Source organism: Triticum dicoccoides, chromosome 5A, assembly GCF_002162155.2.
Source record: "Triticum dicoccoides isolate Atlit2015 ecotype Zavitan chromosome 5A, WEW_v2.0, whole genome shotgun sequence".
NCBI classification, from domain to species: domain Eukaryota; kingdom Viridiplantae; phylum Streptophyta; class Magnoliopsida; order Poales; family Poaceae; genus Triticum; species Triticum dicoccoides.
Window position 1 is genome coordinate 324808051 of NC_041388.1, and position 14095 is coordinate 324822145.

Below are 14095 nucleotides of genomic sequence, written 5' to 3' on the forward strand. Positions count from 1 at the left end.
CCGACCTCGCCTCCTCCGCACCGTTGCCTCGCAAGGACGCCGCGCCAGACCTCCCACGCCGCCTCTCCACTTGCTTCTCCTCGTCGCCGTATTCTGAATCCCGGCCCCCTCGTCATCGCTTCGCGCATCCCCGGCCACCGGTGCCCTCGCCGGAGCTTCTGCGAGCTGCCCCACGCCCCTGCCAAACCCTCCCGGTGACCTGCATCTCTTCCGGCGGCTCCGGCGCGCCTATGCCACCTTGTGAGGGACGGCCTCTTGGCTGCCCGCGTGGACCTTCTGCTTCGACCCCGCCAAGGATGCCAGGGGCTCTCCACCTCGCCCCCTTGTCCGCTGCCGCCGGATGCTATTGTCCCCAGCGCCTCCAGCCGCGCGCCCCTACCTTCGTTGCCGTTGACCCGAGCTTCGTCGTGACCCCAAGGCCAGGGGCACCCTACCTCCATGTCCACCGTGTGCTCCGTCGCCAATGACCGAGCACCTCAAGACCAAGCCCTTTTTCCCGTTGATGCGAACGGTTGCACGAACATGACCCAGATACGAAACTCAAGACAGTGCCTCCGTTGCACCCATCCCGAGCAGGAGTATTTTGGATTCGTCAAGTACGACTACATGGTGACGCGCTAAGTACCCCTACCGCCGTCTTCGGAATCGCTAAGAATGACAAGTACCTTGACGCCCGATGCATAGAACAACTACCGTCGCCGACGACCCGGGTAGCATAAATGCTAAGTACCCCTTCGAGTTGACGAGACCGGCAAGTTCGAAGACCCCAAGTACCTCTTCAAAACGACTGAGTACCACTACCGTCGACCCTCGAAGACCTCGTGGACGTCAAGTTCCGTGTCGTGACCCCGAACCTCTACGAAAACATTGTACGACTACTTCTGTGGCCGAAGACCCGTGTACAGCTACCGTCGCCGTGTACAACTACCTCCACTACGAATGTCCCGAGAACGCCTACTTCCTCTACTTTGCACCGAACGAGAACCGTCCCGTTTGCACGCTTCGAAGGTATAACCCCGAGACGACCGCCCGTGAACGAACGCATGTGTTGTATGAGATGCATGTTTGGATGTTGTATCCTCCCGTGAACGTTACTTGTTTTCCCTCGCTTGGCACCGTCGTCGAACCGTGGGAACCCGGTATCTAGGACCACCCCACCATCCTTGCATGACACGCTTCCATCACTTTTCATTTTGCACCGGTATCTCCATGAGCTACTGGAACCGATATGTTGCCGTGGCATCTTTTTCGGATTCGTTGCCGTGGCACCCCTTTCGTTTCCCCCACAATGACAAATGCTTCATAATATGCTCATGTCAACTTTTAATAAAAATTGCTTAAACTTGCACATGCCATCCGCATCATGATAACAACATCAAGAATGTTTAAAATTGTTGTTTGCATTAAATTTCTAAATGCATATGGGGATTTACCGGAATTGTTGTTTGATATTTCTGGCCCCATTTAAATTGCTTAGATTGTGTAGTTTACTTTTGCTTCACCCCTTGCCATGCTAACCAACATTTAATTTTGTTGAGTACTTAAACGGGAGAGAACTAAATAATTTTTGTGGTGTTTCGACAATATGCAACTCGTTGCATATTGAGCTCCACTTAACTTGTAGTTTGTTTGTGCACTTTGCCATGCCATGCCTCATTAAACCGGACATGCATCATATTTGATTGTGCATCATGCCATGTTTATGTGATGGTTTTTTACTATGTTGCTTGCTTCTTTCCGGGTTGCTTCTCTCGTTAGCTTCGGTTCTGTTCCGGAGTTGTGAGCATGCGCTCGACTACGTCTGTTTGCCTTGTTCATGAACTCGTTCTTCTTCCTTGCGGGATCTCAGGCAAGATGACCATACCCTCGAAATCACTTCTATCTTTGCTTGCCAGTTGTTTGCTCTATTGCTATGCCACGATACCTACCACTTGCTATATCATGCCTCCCATATTGCCATGTCAAGCCTCTAACCCTCCTTTCCTAGCAAACCGTTGTTTGGCTATGTCACTGCTTTGCTCAGCCCCTCTTATAGCGTTGCTAGTTGCAGGTGAAGATGAAGATGAAGTTTGTTCCATGTTGGAACATGGATATGTTGGGATATCACATTATCTCTTATTTTAACTAATGCACTATATACTTGGTAAAGGGTGGAAGGCTCGGCCTTATGCCTGGTGTTTTGTTCCACTCTTGCCGCCCTAGTTTCCGTCATACCGGTGTTATGTTCCTTGTTTTTGCGTTCCTTACGCGTTTGGGTGTTATGGGAACCCCTTGACAGTACGCTTTGAATAAAACTCCTCCAGCAAGGTCCAACCTTGGTTTTAACATTTGCCACCTAAGCCTTTTTTCCTTGGGTTCTGCAGACTCAAGGGTCATCTCTATTTTAACCCCCGAGCCAGTGCTCCTCTGAGTGCTGGTTCAAACTGGGCGATGTCCTGCGCCCCCTGGGCAACCAGGGTCTATGCCAACCCGACGTCTTTCCCATCTGGTGTGCCCTGAGAACGAGATACGTGCGACTCCTATCGGGATTTGTCAGCACATCGGGCGGCTTTACTGGTCTTGTTTTACCATTGTCGAAATGTCTTGTAACCGGGTTTCCGAGGCTGATCGGGTCTTCCCGGGAGAAGGAATATCCTTCATTGAACGTGAGAGCTTGTCATGGGCTAAGTTGGGACACCCCTGCAGGGTTTTGAACTTTCGAAAGCCGCGCCCACGGTTATGGGCAGATGGTAATTTGTTAATATCCGGTTGTAGAGAACTTGATACTTAACTTAATTAAAATGCATCAACCGCGTGTGTAGCCGTGATGGTCTCTTCTTGGCAGAGTCCGGGAAGTGAACACGGTTCTTGTGTTATGCTTGACCGTAAGTAGATTCAGGATCACTTCTTGATCGCTTCTAGTTCACGACCGTTTGCGTTGCTTCTCTTCTCGCTCTTATTTGCGTATGTTAGCCACCATATATGCTAGTGCTTGTTGTAGCTCCACCTCACTATCCTTTCCTACCCTTAAGCTTAAATAGTCTCGATCGCACGGGTGTGAGATTGCTGAGTCCTCGTGACTCACAGATACTTCCAAACAGTTGCAGGTGCCGATGATCCCAGTGCAGATGACGCTATCGAGCTCAAGTGGGAGCTCGATAAAGATCTTGGCCGTTGTTTTGTTTCTTTTTCGGTTGATCAATAGTGGTGCCCAGTTGGGACGATCGGGGATCTAGCATTTGGGGTTGTCTTCTTTTATTTTGGTTCCATAGTCGGACCTTGATTGTATTCTGGATGATGTATGTTTTAACTTGTATTTGTGTGAAGTGGCGATTGTAAGCCAACTCTTTATCCCTTTCTTATTTAGTACATGGGATTGTGTGAAGATTACCCCTCTTGCGACAAACCTACCATGCGGCTATGCCTCTAAGTCGTGCCCCGACACGTGGGAGATATAGCCGCATTGTGGGTGTTACAAGTTGGTATCAGAGCCATCCCCGACTTAGGAGCCCCCTGCTTGATCGAATCGTTGACGTTGTTGAGCCTAGAACAAAATGTTTTGAGCCTTAGGATTATATATATCAGAGAGTAGGATTCTTTTTAATCCTCAGTCCCTTCGTCGCTCTGGTGAGACCTCCTAACGTAGAAGTTTTGACTCTCCTCTTCTCAAATTTCACTAAAAAAATTTAGGATCACGCGGGTATCTTGGAATCGTTCTGATAGTCTTGTGACAAGAACATTGTTCTTGGTGCCTCCTGACATTTAGGGGTTGTGGAAGTGTCCCGGGGCGTTGAGCTCCGAGGTGTTGTCGTCACAATTTTATCGTTGCAGTTCTGGAATACTTGAGTTTTGCCGACATCGAAAATCTCTTTTATGCAGTTGTTGGTGAGATAACCTCGGCGCCACCAAGTACTGGGGCGGGAGTTCGGGAGTATTGCCATAACTCGTATAATGGATGTTTTTCGATGGTTGAGGTACATGATTTCCGAAGGTTTCTTGGTTATGTGTTGAAGGATGGATACAGCTGGATGTAGGGATTGTTAGTTTGAGTGAGATATTATGCTTCCCTTGTATCTCCAACACCTGATTGCAAGAAAGTTTCGGGAGTTTATAAGTGGGAATTCAAGTATCTCGTAGGATATCTTTCCAACAGACACATGATACGATATGGGATCTATCATATGTTTGTTTCCGGCTTATTCTGCAAGCCAAATCCTTGTTTTGTTTTTTTTGTGGTTTTCAAGTTGCTTTGAAGTCAAATGTTCATTCCATACCTTTTCCAAGCGGTGTTCTCATATTTCTATGTGAATACTAATCTTTTTGATCATCGAGATGGTCATATTAATTCTTTTCTAATCGATGTGCTTCTCTTCAAGTGGATCCAATCATTTTCAACATCCACAAAATCAACTCTAAGTTTTCTCAATGGTGTTTGTTTCATCCGTCTCCAAGTTGCCTTTGTTTTCCTGCCCAGCCACCCTTTTCTTCAAGGACTCAGATTTCTTAGTCAAGTATCCATCTTACTAATGTGAAGTCTCTTCTTTCTTTTCCTTCAATGTTCTTATCCGGTGATTCTCAGGAAGATACTAACGGAGCTTCAAGTTCACCATTCTTCGTTCTATTTCTTCTCCGGTGGTTTCAGCTCAAGCTTTGTCGATCATATCTTTTCCTCGTTTCAAATGCTTCTCATGCCGGTATACCTCTTAATCATTCACTTCTCGGTATTCATTTGTTCTGGAGTGCTCAAGATATCTCAGAAGGCTCGCTTTTTCATTCAAGATCCGTTCAACCTATTTCGAGGTTGTTATCTCATTCAAGCCATTTAATTCAACTGGCGCAATCTTCGTTTCAAGTAATCGTTCAACGGTGTTTCTCTTGAGTAGGCCCTAACCCATAGGTCTTTCCCTAGGATCTTACCTGACTCTTCTAATTTTTTCGGAGTTATCCTCAAATTCATTTCAAAGTTTGACGTAATAATGGTTTGTCATCAGTCAAATGTCTTTCTCCAAGATCTGTCAAATTCTTGTCATCGTTGGTTCAACCTTTTTAACTTTCATCCCGGAGTATCTCAACAATTCATGGTGGTCTTTTTGATCGTCATTCTCTGTATTTGAAGACCGAAGAAGAGTTTCTCTTCAATCTTATCTGTTCTCTTGAAGATTCGTGGTTCTAGCTTCATGATATCCTCTCATAATTGTATTCGATTGTGAGGATTCTTTTCACCCATCCGGAGCATTTCAGGAGTCTTTTCAGTTTGATTCTCCGAAGGCCATCAATTCAGGTTTATTCATTCTCAGCTTTCAACTATTGTTCTCCAAATCTTATCGGTGCATCATTCAAATATCCTCTAATCGGTTCATGATCTCTTCGTTCTCATGTATCTAATTCCCTCAAGTATCATCGTTCATTTTCCAATTCTTCCCGGTAAATTGTGCCTCTGCTACTTTCATTTTCAATTCTTATGGCGGTTTGTTCAAGATTCTTCTTCCTTTGTTTTCATATCAATTTATTCGTTGTTTCAATCCTACTGGTGGTTCATCGAAGACCTTCTCAAGTTTGCGCTATATCTTTCCTCAATCCTTTCCAATGAGAATGAGTAGTATGCCAAATCCATGGTGTGTCATCAATTTAATTGATGAAGGATAAGCATAATGTAATTCTTATTCTTGTTTCATCGAGTATATTCAACTCGTTATTCCGGAGGTTCATCAAAATTCTCGGTTTCAATTGTTCATCTTTCTTTTCCTGGAGTTCCAAGATCTCTCAATTATATCACCACGAAGCTCCATCTAAATCATTGCAAGGCTTCACCTTGTGTTTTCAACTTCTCTTTTCTTTTGTTTGATCATTTTTTGTTACCGGTGTTCTCACGAAGGCTAAACATGGTGGTTCTTCAAAGATTTAATTCATTCTCAAAGTGTTCTTCAAGATTTTCCTTGGAGGAGCTCAAGTATTCTTCTTCTTGCATTCCAAAGGGCAATTCCTTCTGCTTATCTTTTGAGATGGTGTTATGTCATATTTGACAATTTCCTTCATGTTTCATGATTTAAAAGTTGTCAGGAATGGGATAGTTAAACACATCAATTTCTTCGAGCATGAGCTCTTCTCAATCCATCAATCTCTTTGTTGGAGTGATATTGGGTTATATTTCACCTAAAGCTTTCCCTAAGGATTTTGCTATTTATGGTGCTCATAAATGACCCAGGTTCTTCATTTATCCTCCCGGTGGAATAAGTTTCTCGTCTCCTTGTTGATATCAATCCAATCTATTGTTTCCGTTAGTGGAAGAATTTCACCTCATAATTTTGAGAAGCTTTCCGTAAGCCCACTACAAGCTGATTCGTTCGTTGTTGGTTTCCAACAACTCCGTTATAACCTTCTTGGAAGGGTGTTTTCCAAGCTCATTTGTGGCAGAAGTTGTCATTTTCTTCTCAATTCTTTCCTTTCCAACGATCCAACTTCTATTCTTTTGTTCCGGAGGCATTGTGATGTTGCTTTATTCACCCATCATCCCATTTTTTGTCAAAGATCATGTTCTTTACTTTTGCTTATCCATTCAACCGGAGTGTCATGCCCTCTTTTCAAGTTCTTCCCATTTTGTCAAGTTTTGCCTCCCTTCTCAACCGGAGTGCTGTCTGAAATCTTTCTTACCCCTTGTGCCATTCTTTCAATAGTTCCGGAGGTAGTGTGTTGTTGATCTCATCAAGTATCCTCTCATCTTGTCAAGTTCATGTTGAATTTTTTCCATTCAGTCGGATTGCTGCCCAAATTATATCATTCTTATGCCTTCTCTATCTGGTTTCAACCGGAGTGTTGTGGCTATCATTCCTCTTCTAACTGGAGTCTCATCCAAGTGCTTTCATTTTGCCAAGTTCATATTCTATGCCTTCCATTTCCAAGTGGAGTATTGTCGTATTTGATCTTTATCGTTCCTTGTTCATCTCGTTTTAACCGGAGTGCTTGCATGTACTTGTCCATTGTAACCCTTTTCTTATGTCTTTCAACCTACAAGGTTCCCGTATTGTTCCTTGTTCCTCTTTTCTAACGGAGTGTTTTCAACTTTGTTCATCTCCGCTGTATTCTTTTCTCAATGTTGTTTAACCTCTCAAGGTTCATTGGTTTCACTCGTTTGTACAAGAAGCAACTTAGTTTTACCTCTTCTCTTCCTCTTCCGTTTTCCCTCCGGTGCCATCCTCAGATCTCGGGACGAGATCCTCTCGTAGTGGTGGAGTGTTGTGACGCCCCGAGTCCAATGTGCCAGGTGTCTTCCAGTTATTCGCTGTTGTTGCCTTGTCATTCGCTTGCGTGTTGCATCTTGCCATGTCATCATTGTTTGCATTGCATCGTGCCTCTTGCCATTTTGCATTTCATCATATCACCATGTGCATTGCATTCTTCATGATGTTGTCTTGCTCTATTCTTGTCGTTTATATCAACCCCTTCCCATCTCTCTCAAATCTACCCATGTATCATCACCGCCTTCTTCCTTCTTATTCCTTTCATTTTTGCAAGTGCCATTTTCCGTCATCCATAAATGTTCATTCTTTTTCCTATAAACCATACACCTTTCCTTTAACCCCTCTGTCAAATTTCAGATCATTTGAAGTTGTTTTGGTTGGGTTAAAAATGGTTCAAGTTTGAATTTTAATTCAAACTTGAATTATTTTTCTGTCCTTAAAAATTCCCAAACCACTTTTATGAAATCGGGCATATTTCATGGTTTCCATAAATATGTCCCTCTAACATCCTTTCCAAACCCTCTATACTTTATTTCTATTTCTGTTTATGCAATAAATAGAAAAGAGTAAAGGTAAATCAAAAAGGGGAGGAAGCCCAGTCGGCTCCTTGGGAAGCCCAGTAAGGCCGGCCCATTTGCTCCAGGTCGGCCCAACCATCCCCTGGAGGCCATCCAACCTCCTCTAACCCTAGGCGCCCGAACCCTCTCCCCGCTTGATCCTCACCCTCTCCCTCTCGTACTCCTGCGCCGCCGCCACGCTCGCACGCACAGAGTCGTGCCTGATCCCCTCGCCCTCTCCTCGATTCCCTCCTCCCACAAGCACGCACCAGAGAGAGGGATCCCGATCCCAATGGCCACGCTCCCCCGCACCCGATTTCTCTATCGGCGACCTCCTCCGCCTTGCCGCCTCAGCTTCTCCTCGCCGAGGACCCCTGCGCCTCGACCCGACCTTGCCTCCTCGGCACCCTTGCCTCGCAAGGACGCTGATGGGGTTATGTACCTAGGGTAGGGTCATGGACCTGATCCAAGTAACTTACCCTAGGACATCCTTAGAAGAGGTCGCCTTCCAGTCGACCAACGAGTATTCACTCGACTGGCCTGAAGGACTCGACCACGAAGACCCACTCGACCACCAGGAGGTCAAGAGGCACTCTGCACTGCAACGGCCTGTAATCAAGTAGACTTTATGATAGTAAAGGCCTTTATGTGGGGCGTTACCAGTAACGCCCCAGACTTAACTCACCTTAAACCCTCTCCTACGTGGGCTGGCTGGGGTCCTGGCGCACTCTATATAAGCCACCCCCCTCCACAGGCAGAAGGGTTCGGCACCTTGTAGTTCATACACTCATAATCCACTCGACCGCCTCCGGGCTCCGAGACGTAGGGCTGTTACTTCTTCCGAGAAGGGCCTGAACTCGTACATCCTTTGTGCTTACAACCTCTCCATAGCTAGGACCTTGCCTCTCCATACCTACCCCCACTCTACTGTCAGGCTTAGAACCACGACAGTTGGCGCCCACCGTGGGGCAGGTGTTTTAGCGATTTTGTGGAGAAGTTGCGATTCTTCCGAGTACTTTCATCATGGTGTCTGCTGGAGTTTTGGTCGAGGGTCAAGAGATCCGTCTCGGCACTCTCACCTTCATCGCCGACGACTCCGCATGGCTCCAGGAGGCTCCACTCGACGTAGATGCGCTCCCCGTCCGCGATGCGACGCATTTTCGCGCATGTGCCCGCGGCGTTCTGCTGCGGCAACCGTCGACCCAGTATCGGTCGGCTCCTCCATCGTCCACCCTCCCGGTCTCCCGCCAGCGCAAGCGCTCAGGCCGGTCGAGGCTTCAGCGATGGGTGAGTCACGCGGCGGCTCGCCAATCGGCCACTACCCAAGTTGCAGCAATCGAGCCCAACGAATCTCTCTACGGCTTGTTCGATCAGTCGACTAGCTCCGTAGAGACTACGTCCGAGTGCGGAAGCAGTGATCCAGCGGCGGAAATCTTGATGGTCGACGGGCCCCACAGCCCTTCTGGCTTCGCCCGTGGTGGTGGAGCAGGTGACGGCGGCGACCCTGCACGAGGCTACGAAGAGTACCAGCCCGAGCCACTCGACTCTCTGCAAAGAGAGGAACTTCGCCGCAGGAACGAGGATCCCCTGTGTATTCCCATCACAGGAGAAACCCCCGAGGCTCGTGCCTTGGAGGAGGCGCGTCTGGCCAATTTGGCCGAGCGCACTCGACTGGAGAACCTTCAGCGAGCACTCGACGAGCGCGCGCGGCAACGAGTTCCCGACACCAGTCGACGTCAACTCTTCCCGCCGACTCAGGTATATCGAACCCCAATTCAGAATTTAGCAGCTGCGGCCCGTATAGCAGAGTCCATCCAGCCTTCGCAGTCGGAAGCTGGCAGAGGTTTGCTGCAGATCAGAGATCTGCTCCGGGCAGCAGGAGATCAGAATTCAGCCGTGTCTCAGTCGCGCAACAGAATTCACAGTCGATCCGTCACTGTGAATACGGTTCAGTCGGCTCATAGCCCCAGATCGCCTCCGTGGCACGAAGGGCGCGAGAATCGGCAAGATCAATATGGCGACAGATTCGACCGAGATGATAGGCGTCGAGTGCCCTATTCCCCTCCGAGGGGTGGGTCTTACGCTCCTCGGCAGCCAGATGATAGGCGTCAGTACAGTACAGGACGTAGGGTTCCAGTTGACCCTAGAGAACCAGGCTTCGACGCGCGGTCCATTATCGTGCAAGGGTTGGTCGACCGGAACAGAGCCCATCGAGGCGCACTCGACAGAGATGTACCCACAAGCAGTCGAGTGCATGTTTCTGGTCCTGAATGTTTCAGCAGAGCTATCAGAGCCGCAGTTATCCCCCCCAATTTCAGGTTGGCAACAGGAGTCAGCAAGTTCACTGGTGAGTCTAAGCCTGAAACTTGGCTTGAAGACTACCGAGTGGCAGTTCAGATTGGTGGTGGGAACGACGAGGTGGCCATGAAGCATTTGCCCCTCATGTTGGAAGGTTCTGCCAGGGCATGGTTGACTCAATTACCTCCTAGCAGCATTTACACTTGGGAAGATCTGTCCCGAGTGTTCGTCAGAACGTTTGAAGGGACTTGCAAGCGACCAGCTGGATTGACAGAGTTGCAAGTCTGCGTGCAGAAAGCTAACGAGACTCTCAGAGAGTATATTCAGAGGTGGATCACTTTGCACCACACTGTAGAGAATGTGTCCGATCATCAGGCAGTCTGCGCCTTCAAAGACGGCGTCAAAAACAGAGAACTGAGTTTGAAATTTGGTCGAACCGGTGACATGACCTTGAGTCGGATGATGGAGATTGCTACCAAGTACGCCAATGGCGAAGAAGAAGACCGACTCCGAAGCGGCAAGCACAAGCCGAGTCAGTCGGAAAAGGGAAACACCAGTCGGAAACAGAAGCGGAAGGCTGAACCGGCAGCTCCTGGAGAGGCTCTGGCCGTGACTCAAGGAAAGTTTAAGGGGAAACCAAAAGGATCCTGGAACCCCAAGAAGGTAAAGGATAAAGAAGGGAACGACGTGTTGGATATGCCATATCACATTCACACGAAGAAAGACGAAGAGGGGAATATCATTTACCCAAAGCACACCACTCGCCAATGTCGACTCCTGATCCAGCAGTTTCAGGGAAAACAGTCTAAGGACAAGGAGAAGGAGTCGGACAAGGCCGAAGACAAAGAGGACAGTGAGGGAGGATATCCGCATATCAACTCCACTCTGATGATCTTTGCAGATGTGGAAAGCAGAAGTCGACTGAAAGTGATTAACCGAGAGGTGAACATGGTTGCCCCAGCAAAGGCAAATTATCTGAAGTGGTCTCAAACACCCATCACATTCGACCAATCTGATCACCCGACTCACATTGCCACCCCTGGGAGGCAAGCTTTGGTGGTCGATCCAGTTGTCGAAGGCACTCGACTGACAAAGGTGCTGATGGATGGTGGAAGTGGGCTGAATCTGTTATATGCAGACACATTGAAAGGTATGGGCATTCCGATGTCCCGACTGAGCACTAGTAACATGAGCTTTCATGGAGTTATACCAAGGAAGAAGGCCGAGTCACTCGGCCAGATAGCTTTGGACGTAGTGTTTGGTGATTCGAAGCATTTTCGCAAAGAAAAGTTGACGTTTGAGGTCGTGGATTTTCAAAGTGCATATCATGCCATTTTGGGGAGACCAGCCTATGCACGGTTCATGGCTCGACCATGTTACGTGTACCTCAAATTGAAGATGCCCGGTCCCAAAGGTGTGATCACTATCACCGGTGATAGGAAAAAGGCAGAGGAGTGCTTTCAGAAGGGCTCCAAGATTGCCGATTCCCAAGTGACAGCGGTCGAGTTCGAAGAATACAAGCAAAACGCAGATCCGAGTGACTTGCTGCGATCCAAAAAGCCCGCCACAGAGTCTACATTCCAGTCGTCCGGTGAGACGAAGCCTGTTCACATTCACCCGACCGACCCCGAAGCAGCTCCAACCCGCATCTCCACAACACTCGACCCAAAATAGGAAGAAGCGCTCATCCAGTTCCTCCGTGAGAACTGGGACATTTTTGCATGGAAGCCCGCTGACATGCCAGGTGTTCCCAGGGGACTGGCTGAGCATCGCCTAAGAGTCGACTCGTCTGCAAAACCAGTCAAAGAGCATCTTCGGCGGTCCGCCGTCCAGAAGAGAAAGGCCATCGGTGAAGAAGTGTCTCGACTGTTGGCGGCAGGATTTATCCGAGAGATATACCACTCCGAGTGGCTCGCTAATGCCGTCATGGTTCCTAAGAAGGACAAGTCGCTCCGAATGTGCATTGATTTCAAGCACATCAACCGGGCCTGCCCGAAAGATCACTTTCCTCTCCCTCGCATAGATCAAATTGTTGACTCGACCGCGGGATGCGAGAGGTTGTCTTTTTTAGATGCTTACTCCGGGTACCACCAGATCCGTCTGTACGGGCCCGATGAGGTAAGAACAGCTTTCATCACTCCATTCGGGTGCTTCTGCTATATCACCATGCCATTCGGCCTCAAGAATGCCGGAGCCACATTTATGCGAATGATTCAGAAGTGTCTACTCACTCAAATCAGTCGGAATGTGGAAGCTTATAAGGATGATATTGTTGTCAAGTCACGAAAAGGTTCCGACCTGCTCGCTGACCTCGCCGAAACATTTGCCAACCTCAGAAGGTATGATATCAAGCTCAATCCATCAAAGTGCACATTTGGAGTTCCTGGTGGCAAGTTACTCGGTTTTCTCGTTTCCGAACGGGGAATCGATGCTAACCCAGAGAAGATTGGCACTATTCTCCGAATGAAACGCCCTGTGCGAGTGCACGATGTCCAGAAGCTTACTGGATGCTTGGCCGCATTAAGTCGATTCATCTCACGACTCGGTGAAAAGGCATTGCCTCTTTACCGACTGATGAAGAAGGCTGACAAGTTCGAGTGGACTCCAGAAGCTGATGCAGCGTTTGCCGAGCTAAAAACTCTGCTCTCCACCCAGCCGGTGCTTGCTGCTCCAATCAGCAAAGAGCCTCTGTTGCTCTACATCGCAGCCACAGGACAAGTCGTCAGTACTGTGCTAACGGTCGAGTGGGAAGAAGAAGGAAAAGCTCTCAAAGTTCAGCGCCCAGTGTATTATTTGTCTGAAGTCTTGACTCCATCCAAGCAGAGATATCCTCATTATCAGAAGCTTGTGTATGGAATATACATGACCACAAAGAAGGTTGCTCATTATTTCTCTGACCATTCCATCACAGTCGTCAGCGACGCTCCACTATCAGAGATTTTGCACAACAGAGATGCAACTGGTCGAGTGGCCAAATGGGCGATTGAACTTCTTCCCCTTGATATCAAGTTTGAGGCAAAGAAAGCCATTAAGTCCCAGGCGATAGCAGATTTCCTCGACGAGTGGATTGAACAACAGCAGTCGACTGAAGTTCACTCAGAGCATTGGACCATGTTTTTTGATGGCTCTAAGATGTTGAATGGTTCCGGTGCTGGGGTTGTCCTGGTTTCCCCCAGAGGAGATAAGCTCAGATATGTGCTCCAGATTCACTTTGATTCCTCCAACAATGAGGCAGAATATGAGGCCCTCCTATATGGGTTGCGCATGGCCATTTCACTCGGCGTCCGTCGCCTAATGGTCTATGGCGACTCGGATTTAGTGGTCAATCAGGTGATGAAAGAGTGGGACATGAGAAGCCCAGCCATGAGTGGATACTGCAGTGCAGTGAGGAAGCTGGAAAAGAAGTTCGAGGGGTTGGAGCTCCATCATATACCCCGACTGAAAAATCAAGCAGCTGATGATCTAGCAAAGATAGGTTCCAAGAGAGAAGCCATTCAGAGTGGTGTGTTCTTGGAGCATATACACACTCCGTCAGTCAAAGAAGATCCTTTCACCGAAGAAACTCCGCAGCCTAAGAGCGCCACAGATCCGAATGAAGTTGAAATCCCAGCGGTGGTCGACTTGATCATGGAGGTTTTGGTGGTCATTCCCGACTGGACGATTCCGTATGTCGCATATATCTTGAGGAAAGAGCTTCTGGAGGATGAGGAAGAGGCTCGACAGATCGTCCGTCGATCTAAGGCCTTTACCGTAATCAAAGGACAATTATACAGAGAAAGCGCGACTGGAGTCGGTCAGAAGTGCATAACACCAAAAGAAGGTCGACTCATCCTCAATGATATTCACTCGGGGACCTGTGGTCATCATGCGTCCTCTCGGACCATCGTGGCCAAAGCATACCGAGCCGGATTTTACTGGCCCAAGGCGAATGAGATGGCAAAAGAGATAGTGGATAAGTGCGAGGGATGTCAGTTCTACTCGAATATGTCGCACAAGCCTGCGTCAGCTTTGAAGACCATCCCA